At 46.5% G+C, this 15,300-nt stretch overlaps 1 protein-coding gene across 1 annotated transcript in view; it reads right to left on the bottom strand.

Moving 5' to 3' along the window:
• The window catches only part of Pgant5 (polypeptide N-acetylgalactosaminyltransferase 5), an 863,494-nt gene that overhangs the window by 228,676 nt on the left and 619,518 nt on the right, over window positions 1-15,300 (bottom strand). The gene's annotated exons all lie outside the window — the stretch shown is intronic.

The following is a 15,300-nucleotide window of genomic DNA, read 5'->3' as shown; positions in this document are numbered from 1 at the left end:
TAGTCAGGTGGTGGTCGGTCTGTTGGTCTACGGGCCACAGCCTCCAACAGCCTGATGGAGCAGCGATGCGCCATGATAATGTGTGGTCCCAGACCCCAGCTGTGTGTGTGTGGGGGTAGAAGACCTCCCAAACCATCGCAAGGTATACGTAAGGTAAGGTAAGGTCCCAGACCCAGGTGTGTGGGGAGGGTAGAAGACCTCCCAAACCATCGTAAGGTATACGTAAGGTAAGGTAAGGTCCCAGACCCAGCTGTGTGGGGGTAGAAGACCTCCCAAACCATCGTAAGGTATACGTAAGGTAAGGTAAGGTCCCAGACCCAGGTGTGTGGGGAGGGTAGAAGACCTCCCAAACCATCGTAAGGTATACGTAAGGTAAGGTAAGGTCCCAGACCCAGCTGTGTGGGGGGTAGAAGACCTCCCAAACCATCGTAAGGTATACGTAAGGTAAGGTAAGGTCACAGACCCAGCTGTGTGGGGGTAGAAGACCTCCCAAACCATCGTAAGGTATACGTAAGGTAAGGTAAGGTCCCAGACCCAGCTGTGTGGGGAGGGTAGAAGACCTCCCAAACCATCGTAAAGTATAAGTAAGCCATGGTAAAGCAAACTCAAAACGTTTTCAACCTCACTTCGAAAACATTTTAAGGCATATGATCTCTCTCTCTCTCTCTCTCTCTCTCTCTCTCTCTCTCTCTCTCTCTCTCTCTCTCTCTCTCTCTCGCGGGTTGTCTTTGACCACACATCCCCCCCCTCCTTCCCCACCCTCCCCCCCAGCAGTACAACATCAACAACAACAAATGTAGAGCACCACAACAACACCAAGAAATTACAACATCAAAATTACAACAGACGCCACCACGATAACCCAGGAAATAACCCAGGAAAATACATCACATCACACCACATCACATCACATCACACCACATCACATCACATCACACCACATCACACCTCCTGAAACTCTTCTGAAACTGCTGGTCTTTGTACTGAAACTGCTGGTCTTTGTACTGAAACCAAAGTTTCTGAGCCTTGCAAGAAACAAGGACAACATATATATTTTTTTGTTTTGTTTTTGTGAGGTATTTCTCTCGCTCCTTCGACCTGGCAAACGCACCGAGTCACCAGACCATAAATAACTAGTTAACAAAATAATTGTTAAATTAAGAATAACGTGGGAAAACTTAGAATGATAAACATACCGAAGGATAACTGGTAAACTGACAATAAATGGTAAACCATGATTAATGGGTAAACTGTGACTGATAAATTAACTGAATAATTGGTAGACCAGAAAAAATGGTAAATTAAGAATAACAGGTAAACTGCAATTAACAGATTAACTGAATAATTGGTACACAAACAATAATTGGTACAGTGATAATTATAAACTGAATAAATAAAATCAGAATTGGTAAACTAAGAATAATGGGAAAAATAAGAATAGGTAAACTGACAATAATAGGAAAACAGTGTAACAGGCAAACAGAATAATTGGTAAACAGTGTAACAGGCAAACAGAATAATTGGTAAACAGTGTAACAGGCAAACAGAATAATTGGTAAACAGTGGAATAGGCAAACAATAATTGGTAAACAGTGTAATAGGCAAAGAGAATAATTGGTAAACAGTGTAATAGGCAAACAATAATTGGTAAACAGATAACAGGCATCCTGAAGATTATATAATTTACCCCAGTTGAAGAGTAGAACAAGGGTAAAAATAACCTACGTTAAAAAACTAAGAGATAAATAGCACGTATAGTTATTGTGAGTTCGATAACTATATGAGTGAAACAAAGGTTCAGTTATCTCCAGGTTCGAGATTTACGAAAGTATATAGAGAGTTCAGTTATCTCACACCCAGCGAAGAACCTTTTTAACAACGCTCCATTCCCCCATCCCCCAGCGCCTCTCACACCCAGAGAACCTTTTTAACAACGCTCCATACCCCCATTTCCCCCTCACCCTAACCCAGCGCCTCTCACACCCAGAGAACCTTTTAAACAACGCTCCATACCCCCATTTCCCCCTTACCCTAACCTAGCGCCTCTCACACCCAGAGAACCTTTTAAACAACGCTCCATACCCACCCCTCCCTCAAGCCCACATCCCCCAGCGCCTCTTACACCCAGCGAACCTTTTTAACAACGCTCCATTTGCCCCATCACCCGTCCTCACTCACACATCCTGGCCATCCCCAAGAGACGCCCGCCCTCTATACTCCCTTGTTTGTCCGGCCTGACACCACTCTGCTCCTGACGGTGTATTTACCCTCTCTCGCCTGTCTCATTAAACGCGTCCCTCCCTGCAGCACCTAAGAGTCGAGTGGATCAAGACTGATAAGCTTCGAACACATGCATGGCTCTGAAAGGAATATATATATATATATATATATATATATATATATATATATATATATATATATATATATATATATATATTATCCCTGGGATAGGGGAGAAAGAATACTTCCCACGTATTCCCTGCGTGTCGTAGAAGGCGACTAAAAGGGGGAGGGAGCGGGGGGTTGGAATTCCTCCCCTCTCGTTTTTTTTTTCTTTTTTAATTTTCCAAAAGAAGGAACAGAGAAGGGGGCCAGGTGAGGATATTCCCTCAGAGGCCCAGTCCTCTGTTCTTAACGCTACCTTGCTAACGCGGGAAATGGCGAATAGTTAAAAAAAAATATATATATGTATATATATATATATATATATTTTTTTTTTTTTTTTTTTTTTATACTATTCGCTATTTCCCGCGATAGCGAGGTAGCGTTAAGAACAGAGGACTGGGCCTTTGTGGGAATATCCTCACCTGGACCTCTTCTCTGTTCCCTCTTTTGGAAAAAAAAAAAAAAAAAAAAAAAAAAAAAAAAAAAAAAACGAGAGGGGAGGATTTCCAGCCCCCCGCTCCCTTCCCTTTTAGTCGCCTTCTACGACACGCAGGGAATACGTGGGAAGTATTCTTTCTCCCCTATCCCCAGGGAATATATATATATATATATATATATATATATATATATATATATATATATATATATATATATATATATATATATATATATATATATATATATATATATGTATGTATATATATATATATATATATATATATATATATATATATATATATATATATATATATATATATATGTGTGTGTGTGTGTGTGTGTGTATGTGTGTGTGTGTATGTGTATGTGTGTGTGTGTGTGTGTGTGTGTGTAGTGTGTGTGTGTAGTGTGTGTGTGTGTGTGTGTGTGTGTGTGTGTGTGTGTGTGTGTATGTGTGTGTGTGTGTGTGTGTGTGTGTGTGTGTGTGTGTGTGTGTGTGTGTGTGTGTGTGTCCACTTAAATATATCATCTTTGACCAACTCCAAGAACCAATCCAATCATTACAGATCCTTGCTAACAAGCAGCGGTTATTAGCCAATCCCTGGGCATCAGATGATGACGGGCTAAGCGAGCAGTCAATCACCAATGACCCCTTACGAACGACGGGAATTAGCCAATCACCCAATATACCTTTACGACGAACTGGCTTGTCATCCAATCTCTACGAATCCCTTACCCACAATCTCTTCTAATATCATCCAATCTTAACGAATCCTTTACCCATAATTTCTTCTATCATCCAATCTCTACGAATCCCTTACCCATAATTTCTTCTATCATCCAATCTCTACGAATCCCTTACCCATAATTTCTTCTATCATCCAATCTCTACGAATCCCTTACCCATAATTTCTTCTTTCATCCAATCTCTACGAATCCCTAACCCACAATCTCTTCTGATATCATCCAATCTCTACGAATCACTTACCCACAATCTTTTTTAATATCATCCAATCTCAACGAATCACTTACCCACAATCTTTTCTAATATCATCCAATCTCTACGAATCCCTCACCCACAGTTTCTACAATTATCCAATCATCCCTAATGACTGGATACGAAAATAATCCTCTTCATCCCAATCATCTAATCACTAGACACCCTACAGACGTAAGCAGTCACACAAAATAAAGATCAGCCAATCACCCTACAGGCCAATCTAGTGAAACCCGGAGCCCCAATTCTCAAAATAATCCTAACCATGAAAACTACATCACACTCGCATGTAAATCCCCTCCAGCTCTTGTATGAGTCGCCGGGTTGGATTAACGTATTCTAAAGAGTGAATTTCGCACATAAATCCCCTCCAGCTCTTCTATAAATCGCCAGATTGGATTAACGTAATTTAAAGAGTGATTTTCGAACATAAATCCCCTCCAGCTCTTTTATAAATCGCCGGGGTGGATTATCGTAATCTAAAGAGTGATTTTCGCATATAAATCCCCTCCAGCTCTTGTATGAATCGCCGGGTTGGATTATCGTAATCTAAAGAGTGATTTTCGCACATAAATCCCCTCCAGCTCCCGTATAAATCGCCGCGGTTGGATTAACGTAATCTAAATGTAATCTAAAGAGTGATTCTCGCACATAAATCCCCTCCAGCTCCCGTATAAATCGCCGCGGTTGGATTAACGTAACCTAAATGTAATCTAAAGAGTGATTCTCGCACATAAATCCCCTCCGGCACCTGTATAAATCGCCGGGGTGCTGGATTAACATCCACGGGATCTCCGCCAGGGCCACGCCTCCACTGTGATGAAGACGGCCATCGTGGCTTGGCCAAAGTGGTGTGGCTTCGGCCAAGCCACACCACTTTGGCTTTGCACCTGGGCCAACAACAATTATGGGCACACATTAGAGAAGGACCCACACCACACCACACCACACCACACCACACCACACCTCCCTCCGACATCTCCACACCTCCCTCCCTCCGACACCTCCACACCTCCCTCCCTCCGAACGCCTCAGCGGAATATGAGAGAGAGCCGAACTGGCTGACTGACTGGGTCCCTTCCCTCACTCGCTCACTCACTCGCTGATGCATATATGCAATGATACAGTAATGTATCGAGACAGGCGGCCAGTTTAGCACCTGTGGGAGTATGAGGGGTTGGGTGGTGAGGAGGTGGAGGAGGAGGAGGGGTGTGTGTGTGGGAGAGAGAGAGAGAGAGGTAGTCGGGTGGTGAGAGGTGAGGAGTGTGGGAGGGTTGGGTGGTGAGGGGAGAGGCGAGAGGAGTGTGAGAGGTGTACCTGGGAATAAAGGGAGGGAGGGAGGAGAGAGGCAGGAAATATGAATGTGACTGTCGAGGTATTAATCCCAGGTCTCACGTTGGATACGGTCAGAATTCACAGAGGAATTAACAGTGGTTTTCGACGAGAACGGTAACACACACGCGCGCGCACACACACACACACACACACACACACACACACACACACACACACACACACAGAGTTTCGTCTGAGAAATGGCGAACAAAATTCAATTCCAGCCAGTGCAAAGTAAAGAAGATGGCACAACAGAGGAAGAGAGGGCCCTCCCCAGTGAGGCTGCAATTCTTCCTAAGGCAAGATACAACCTATGGGAACCTACGTTAAGGGATCTACGACCGAATAATCCATCTAATCCGTCGACACACCTCCACTTCAGGAGTATTCCTGAAATATCCCTATGGAGGGGGAACCCAGCTGGCTGGCGAATATCAGACTCCCCCCACAATTGATCTGTACGAATGAGAAATATGTGGTTTTCTTACACCTCTGGTCTCCACACACGTAGAGAAGGACAAGGATTAAATCGACAAGAGGCCAGAGGAGGACAATTTAAGGAAACCGAGATCCAGCGAGTGGATGAGGACTAGAAATATGCCCAATTGGAAAGAGAGAAGAGTTAGGGGTGACCTGATGACAACCTCCACGTTCCTACATTCGCTGGAACATATATATATATATATATATATATATATATATATATATATATATATATATATATATATATATATATATATACATGGAGGACAGGGTATGTGCCCCGCCACTCTATGACACCACGAGATCAACCCCATCATAGCTCCCTGAAGATCCGGGGTGGCGACCGTGGGTGGATGGCGGGAGGGAAAAGCCCTCCTTTTCACAGAGAGATCTGGGGGTCTTGGGGGGGGGGGGGGTGATAGATGACGGTAGAAGCGGCGTCCCTTGTTACCCCCAGAGATCTGTGGTGATATATGACAAGGGTGCATCTCTTTATTACCCCCTGAAGCTCTGTGTGATATATGGGGGGGGGGGGGATAGAACACCTACCCCCTTTGTCTCTCTCCCCCCCTCACTCCACTCAAGAGACCCCTGGGGTGATATATGACGTGGGGTGGGGTGTGGGGTGGGTTTTGGAAGCATCATTTACCCCTCCCCCAGAGACATGGGGTGATGTATGACGGTGGGGTGGTGATGAACTCCCCTTATTAACCTAGGTTGAGCGATATATATGACGGGCAGAGCAACACTTACTACACCCCCCCAGAGACCTGGGGTGATATACCAATGGGCAAGGGAACATCCCCCATCACCCCCAGAGACCAGGGGGTGATGGGGTAGGTATCACCAGTGCCATGAGGCACCACTAACTGACACGGGAGTTAGAATAATACACCCCCCCAGAGACCTGGGGTGATATACCAATGGGCAAGGGAACATCCCCATCACCCCCAGAGACCAGGGGGTGATGGGGTAGTTATCACCAGTGCCATGAGGCACCACTAACTGACACGGTAGTTAGAAGAGGAGCACCAGAAGTTACAAGCCACCGCCCCCCAGGCCGGCATCATCCCTGCCATCTCCTCCCCCTCACACCTCCTCACTCACACACGAATTCCCGACACCTCATTACCAAGGAGAGGCAACTTTCTGATCAATACAAGTGTGTGTGTGTGTGTGTGTGTGTGTGTGTGTGTGTGTGTCCATCCACCAGGCGCTAATGACACGAGCGAGGACAGAAGAGGTGGAGGGGCGCAGTGGGAGGAGGAGAAGAGGAGGGGGTCGTCGGTCGTCGAAGGACTTGGCACTCTCATAGTGATATGCTGTGGCATTCTGGCCAGCCAGCCAGCCAGCTAGCCTCCTCCTCCTCCTCCTTCCTCCTTCCTCCTCCTGCTGCAGCAGCCATGCGGGCAGGCGAGTGGAGTGGACAGAGCAGTCAAGACAAACACAATAAAGACACATGAGTCACGTGAGGGCGCCACCTCTCTCCAAACACTATTACTTCCCTGGGGTCAACACTGGCAGAAAACGGGGGCCACCTTCTTGTATATTTTCCTCATATATATATATATATATATATATATATATATATATATATATATATATATATATATATATATATATATTGGAAAGGATCACAAGTGAGCGCGTGATCAAGTATATTCCTACGAGTCCACGGGGAAATGAAACAAGAAAAGTTCCCAAGTGCACTTTCGTGTGATAATCACATCATCAGGGGAGATACAAGAAAGAAATAGGACAATCAGTTGATATACAACATAGAAACTAGCTAGGACGCCATATATATACATATATATATATATATATATATATATATATATATATATATATATATATATATATATATATACAAATATATGATGTGTAATAACTGAGCTTGTGAACGAATGAGAGAGGTAGCGTCAGGAACTGAAGAAAAATGGCCTTAAGAAAAATGGCCTTATTTGCGCATGCACATGTCCAATCTCTAACTCTCATGAATAATATACTGAAAATACCGAGTACCTTCCACAGCCAATAATAATAATAATTTTTTTTTTTTTTTTTTTTTTGCTTTGTCGCTGTCTCCCGCGTTTGCGAGGTAGCGCAAGGAAACAGACGAAAGAAATGGCCCAACCCACCGCCATACACATGTATATACATACGTCCACACACGCAAATATACATACCTACACAGCTTTCCATGGTTTACCCCAGACGCTTCATATGCCCTGATTCAAAACAGCACGTCAACCCCGGTATACCACATCGCTCCAATTCACTCTATTCCTTGCCCTCCTTTCACCCTCCTGCATGTTCAGGCCCCGATCACACAAAATCTTTTTCACTCCATCTTTCCACCTCCAATTTGGTCTCCCTCTTCTCCTCGTTCCCTCCACCTCCGACACATATATCCTCTTGGTCAATCTTTCCTCACTCATTCTCTCCATGTGCCCAAACCATTTCAAAACACCCTCTTCTGCTCTCTCAACCACGCTCTTTTTATTTCCACACATCTGTCTTACCCTTACGTTACTTACTCGATCAAACCACCTCACACCACACATTGTCCTCAAACATCTCATTTCCAGCACCTCCATCCTCCTGCGCACCACTCTATCCATAGCCCACGCCTCGCAACCATACAACATTGTTGGAACCACTATTCCTTCAAACATACCCATTTTTGCTTTCCGAGATAATGTTCTCGACTTCCACACATTCTTCAAGGCTCCCAGAATTTTCGCCCCCTCCCCCATCCTATGATCCACTTCCGCTTCCATGGTTCCATCCGCTGCCAGATCCACTCCCAGATATCTAAAACACTTTACTTCCTCCAGTTTTTCTCCATTCAAACTCACCTCCCAATTGACTTGACCCTCAACCCTACTGTACCTAATAACCTTGCTCTTATTCACATTTACTCTTAACTTTCTTCTTTCACACACTTTACCAAACTCAGTCACCAGCTTCTGCAGTTTCTCACATGAATCAGCCACCAGCGCTGTATCATCAGCGAACAACAACTGACTCACTTCCCAAGCTCTCTCATCCCCAACAGACTTCATACTTGCCCCTCTTTCCAAAACTCTTGCATTCACCTCCCTAACAACCCTATCCATAAACAAATTAAACAACCAAGGAGACATCACACACCCCTGCCGCAAACCTACATTCACTGGGAGCCAATCACTTTCCTCTCTTCCTACACGTACACATGCCTTACATCCTCGATAAAAACTTTTCACTGCTTCTAACAACTTTCCTCCCACACCATATATTCTTAATACCTTCCACAGAGCATCTCTATCAACTCTATCATATGCCTTTTCCAGATCCATAAATGCTACATACAAATCCATTTGCTTTTCTAAGTATTTCTCACATACATTCTTCAAAGCAAACACCTGATCCACACATCCTCTACCACTTCTGAATAATAATAATAATAATAATAATAATAATAATAATAATAATAATAATCTAGGTATTACCACCAGTAATAATGCTATTATCACTATTATCATTATAATTATTATTATTATTATTATCATTATCATTATTATTATTAATATTATCATTTTCATTATCATCATTATCATTATCATTATCATACAACACGCGAGATGCTCAATGGTCGACTGGCGTTACCCAAACCAAAATTTTCTCGTACCTCACTGTGACACTAACCCACACGACAAAACACTACAGCAGTGATGTATTCCTGCGGCGATGTATGATACAATAAATGGAGTGGCATAAGGCAGCTTCATTACTTACCGGTCCAAAAAAACATTGGACAATTTGACATCACCGGATACGCAACGGAGCTTAATGATTACCCTAATTTTTTTTTCCCTCCCATGTAATTACATTGATAATTGAATTACTGTATAGATGAATAGACAAATGCATAAATACAACACACACACACACACACATACACAGAGCTTATTACCGTCCTTGTCGAAGATGTTAAGCGCTTCATTTACAACTCATTAACATCTAATTAGCACTTAATCTGATTACCGCAATATCTTTTTTTTTTTTTTTGTCCTCCCCGGTTTCCAGGGGATTTCCAAAAACCGGAGGCTGACGTAATTATGGACATGACGGGTTATTACGACTTTCCAAATGGCGACGAGGTCGAAATGTCTGCACAATTTACGGATCCTTCCGAGGGCATCCTACTTGTTGACACGACCTTGTGGATGTTTGGAGAGAACGAATAGTTGACCGGGTGGTGGAGGGGGGAAGAGGAAGGGGAAGAGGAGGAAGAGGAGGAGGAGGAGGAGGAGGAGGAGGAGATAGTAAATCACAGCGGTGGTTGTGTGTGTGTGTGTACTGGTGTTTGTAGATATGTAGGTGATTATATCTCCCCTGATGATGTGATCATTACACGAAAGTGCACTTGGGAACTTATCGTGTTTCATTTCCTGGTGGACAAATAGGTATGATATATATATATATATATATATATATATATATATATATATATATATATATATATATATATATATATATATATATAACAGAGAGCTGAAAAGTACAGCATCATAAGCAGTACAAGACGTCTCATGCAGAAAGAACGATGCAATCAAGGTAAACATTGGCTAGAGAAGTACAAAGGAAGATGTGATGAAGAAGACTACAAAAGAAAAGGAAAGAAAACGGCGAAAAATGTGGAACGGGAGAAATGAGAGTCTGGAAGGGATAGACAAAGAAGGTAAGGATGTGGGAGACTCTATATCTACATGTCTGTCTACCTGTGTGTGTCCACTATGAAGATAATCATATGCATCTAAAGCAAAACAGGCTCTGTACGATCAGCTTTACACTGCCTGGCAGCTACGCCGTCCCATCCTCCGACACGCGTGTCAGAAGTACGCGTTTTTCACTACCTGACGCCATCGCCGTCCCTTCTTTCGACAGTGATGCCTGACGTACGCGATAGCCTTGCGGCAGCAACGGCTTTCCTAACCTCTTTCCTCTGGCGCTCGGGCCGCCTGCGCCAGCGTACCCTGTCGTAACTACAGGTTGCACCGTCAAAGTCGCGCCTATGTACCACTGTGCTCACGTGCATGTCCCGTCGCGTCTGGAGATCGTAGCGTCGCGCTCGAGTATCAATCGCTCCGTCGTACCGAAGGCTTCGCACCGTCGACCCCAAGGATCGTAAAGTGCCGACGGACTCCCCAAGAGTGACGTGCCCCCTCGCCTTCATCCACCACACCGACACACGACAGGACGTCTCCATGGCACTAGGTAATCGCGAGCAAATCATGTCTTCCAGGGAGACGCAAACAAAAGACACAACGCTTCACTCCAGCAGGGCCCATAAATCTGCAGGTGTGGCAAGCAGCGCATTTAAAAAGTAGGGCCCCGGGGGACCCATAAATCCCGGGCACATCCTTCCCTCCCTCCCTCCCTGAACCCCCTCCCTCCCATCAGGCTTGGGTCTTGGAACGGAGGGAGGGAGGGGACACTGGGATGAGGAAGAGGAGGAGGAGGAGGAGGAGGAGGAGGAGGAGGAGGAGGAGGAGGAGGTTCTTCTTCTACAGGAAGGGTTCTTCGTCTGCCACAGCAGCAGGTGCAGCAGCAATAGCTGTAGAAGAAGAGGAAGACACGATGGGAAAAGGGGTATCGAATGTAATAATACCAGGAGCTATTTTCCTCCTCCTCCTCCTCCCAGGTAAGGGCCATCGCAACAGCAGCGACTGCGGCAGCAGTAGCGTTGCAACCAACAACAAGGAAGGGTTCTTCGTCTTCCACAGCAGCAGGTGCAGCAGCAATAGCTGTAGGAGAAGAGGAAGACACGATGGGAAAATCGAATGTAATAATACCAGGAGCTATTTTCCTCCTCCTCCTCCCAGGTAAGGGCCATCGCAACAGCAGCGACTGCGGCAGCAGTAGCGTTGCAACCAACAACAACGCCATCCACCTATGCGATTCAATCTCCCGAAGCGAAAAAAAAATCCGGACAATAAAAGACAAAAATTTCGAGTCTGTGTCGCGTTTCCAATTTAGACACGTCCCTCACGGGCCTCTCACTCAACAACCAGGTAGCTCTCCCTCCACGCGGACAGACCTACAACATTTCCTCTTAATGCTCGCACGTCAAGACCGGATCCATATGGTATTCGTCCGTCTCAAAAAAAAAAAACAGAAAAAAAAATAGTAATTAACACGGAACCGAAAATGAATATTTGCGTATTACCCAAAATGCTTCTGTCCATCTAGGATAAGCCATTGCTGGCCATTAGGCAGGGAGGCCAATCCTCTGATGAATATGATTCATCGATACACCATGTCTCCTCCACCCTTAATGGAACATCAGACCGGTGGCCTGGTTCCGGAACATCACCCTTTAAAATACCTCCAGCGAACAGCACCAGCAACATTTGTCCAACAAAGCGAGGCGCGGCAGATGGGGCGCTGGTCAGTACACAGCGGAGAGCAGGTACAAATATTCCTTAGCGCACGGAGGACGAAGATCCATAAATATAGTATTCCTTCTCGCCCATAACGTCTCCGTTTGGAAGGGAACCCAAAAGCATATGTAGTTCTTAAAGGCTCTTGAACACGACGGTGGGAGATCCTTGAGCACTGCGGTTGCGACCTCTGGATATGACGGTAGGGTCCGTGAGCACGATGGTGCGTGCGGGCCTTTGGTTTATGATGATGATGTCTTTGATCTCACCTTGAAGGGTCGGGTCACAGGCCTCTTCTAGCCATCACACCTGAGGGTCGTTGTTCCATTGTGCTCAGGGGGTCCTTTCCCTCACGCCCATGGGCCTTATCGCCGTGCTCAAGGGCGGGTCGTAGAGTCGTACTCAAGGATTTGGGAGATGCAAATGATATTCACGGAGGTTAGATTCAACGTCATTGCTCAGTGTTTCCACGTAAAACAGACCTCGATGCGGACGAACCGCCACTCGAACTCAATATGACAAATGACAGGCTCTTATAGCCACAAGATGTCCCCATATTGGTGATCCATGATGCTTCCAAGGCCGATATGATGTTAATTACGCTGTAAGGGAAAATTCAGCCGGTATGTGAATCTGCCAAAGGCCGAGACTGGGATCACTCGTGTCCCGTTGGAATTTGACTGAACTGCCTGACTTCGAAGGTTGAAGACGAGAGGAAACTCCTCGACTACGTAGTTCAAATACGTGAAGAACTGCTCGGCTTCGGAATTCGAAGACGTGGGTAACTGCTCGGCTTCGAAGTTCGAAGATGTGAAGAACTGCTCGGCTTCGGAGTTCGAAGACGTGGGCAACTGCTCGGCTTCGAAGTTCGAAGGCGCGAAGAACTGCTCGGCATCGAAGTCCGAAGATGTGAAGAACTGCTCGGCTTCGAAGTTCGAAGATGTGAAGAACTGCTCGGCTTCGGAGTTCGAAGACATGAGGCACTGTGCGGCTTCGAAGTTCGAAGATGTGAAGATTTTCTCGGCCTCGAAATTCCTTAAGAGGGATCCGCTATGCGGATGGTACGCTGGATCCCTAAGGACACATTAAAGCCCTGAGGATGCCTACACTGGAGCCCAGAGAGGGATCCACCGAATCCCTCGTGAATAACCCAATAACGCCCTGATGATACATCAAAGCCCTGAGAACGATCCATTAAAGCCCCCCCAAGGATGAAGGGCTGGATCCTAAGATTTGCTCCACTGAAGCCCCTGAGGATGCTCTGCTCGCACCCAGAGAGGACGAAGCCCTCCTAGACTTGTCACATCCATCAACCACAACCCCCGCCTTCCATCCCAAACCCCCCTCAACCTTACACACGTAATGCTTCTCGAACCAACAGCTCTGCCACCCACCCTATACCGAAAATCTCTCTCTCTCTCTCTCTCTCTCTCTCTCTCTCTCTCTCTCTCTCTCTCTCTCTCTCTCTCTCTCGGCAACCATAAGCACTCTTACCTCATCAGCCATTCTGTTTTACCTCCACTTTGCCTCGAGTGTACTAGGTTCCCTTTCCGCTGGACTTAGCGTTTCAAGGCACCAATATAACAGAGGGAGGATTATTTCCCTCCCACCCCCCTCCTCTTTCTTTTTTCTATTTCCCCCTTTTTATACAGAGGATCAAAGCAGCGTTCAATAGCTATTCTGGCAGGAACGCTTCAATCCCCCCGTCTGGTTTCAGGGGCTCGTCTCGAACCCTGAACCTGGAGTATTTTGTTAAAAAAGAAAATCCGGGGAATTCGTGCGTGGAGGGGAAAAAAAAATATCGACTATTTCTTACGTGCTAAAGAGAAGTAGGGGAGAGGGGAGAGAGAGAGGGGAGAGGGGAGAGAGGGGAGAGGGGAGAGGGGTGGAGTCTTGTGAATGAGAACAAACACAGCGAAACATCAAAGAGGCAATAACCACCGGGTCGTAGATGGGTTTACATATTCATAACCCTTGACCACAACGGTGCGACCTGTGAGCAAGACGGTGCGACCCTTGAGCACGACGGTGTGACCCTTAGACAGCCGGGCACCACACACACACACACACACACACACACACACACACACAACCCCTGCACGAAGGGATCCAGTGGTTACACAACAAGTCCCCCACTACAACTCCTCCTCCCTCCTCCGTCCGTCCCTCCGCCTGAGGCGGGGAGGGCGCCTCTCTTCCCTCCCAGACCCGGGGACAGCTGACGGCCACGACCGTGGTGGGACAGATGCCACCACCGACCCAGCGAGGGAGGGACTGACGAGTGAGGGACTGACACTCGCCATTGAGTAACGTTATACCTGGTCTTGGTCCTCACACACACACACACACACACACACACACACTACACACACTACACACACACACACACACACACACACACACGCACTGCACACACACACACACACACACACGCACTACACACACGCACTGCACACACACACACACACACACACACACACTGCACGCACACGCACTACACACACACGCTTGTACTAATCCACTTTCCATGTCTTCTGAAATGGGGTGGGGTGGGAGGGAGGCTCATGCGGGTCATACCCCCCCTTATCCCCCCCCTCCTAACCTCCCCACCAACCCCCCCCTTTCTCACCCCATCCCATCCTAACCCCCTCCCATCCCCTCCTCTCTCCTCCCTCCTCCTCCTCCTCCTCCTCCCCCTTAACACACTAACACAATTGTAACGTCGTCAGGCAGAGGAAGGGTGGGTTGGGTGGGTGGGTTGGGTGGGTGGGTTGGGTGGGTTGGGTGGGTTGGGTGGAAAGGGGTTGTGAATTATAGGCCGTTTATCTACTCTTAATCTGTCGCAGTTTAAGTACGACGGTACAATCCTTGAGCACGACGGTACGACCCTTGAGCACGACGGTACAATTCTTGAGCACGACGGTACGATCCTTGAGCACGACGGTACAATCCTTGAGCACGACGGTACGACCCTTGAGCACGACGGTACAATCCTTGAGCACGACGGTACGACCCTTGAGCACGACGGTACAATCCTTGAGCACGACGGTACGACCCTTGAGTACGACGGTCCGATCCTTGAGCACGATGGCACGATCCTTGAGCACGACGGTACGATCCTTGAGCACGACGGTACGACCCTTGAGCACGACGGTATGATCCTTGAGCACGACGGTACGACCCTTGAGCACGACGGTACGACCCTTGAGCACGACGGTATGATCCTTGAGCACG

The sequence above is a fragment of the Panulirus ornatus genome, chromosome 36 (assembly GCF_036320965.1).
Source record: "Panulirus ornatus isolate Po-2019 chromosome 36, ASM3632096v1, whole genome shotgun sequence".
NCBI lineage: Eukaryota > Metazoa > Arthropoda > Malacostraca > Decapoda > Palinuridae > Panulirus > Panulirus ornatus.
This window is presented reverse-complemented; position numbering and strand designations above follow the sequence as displayed.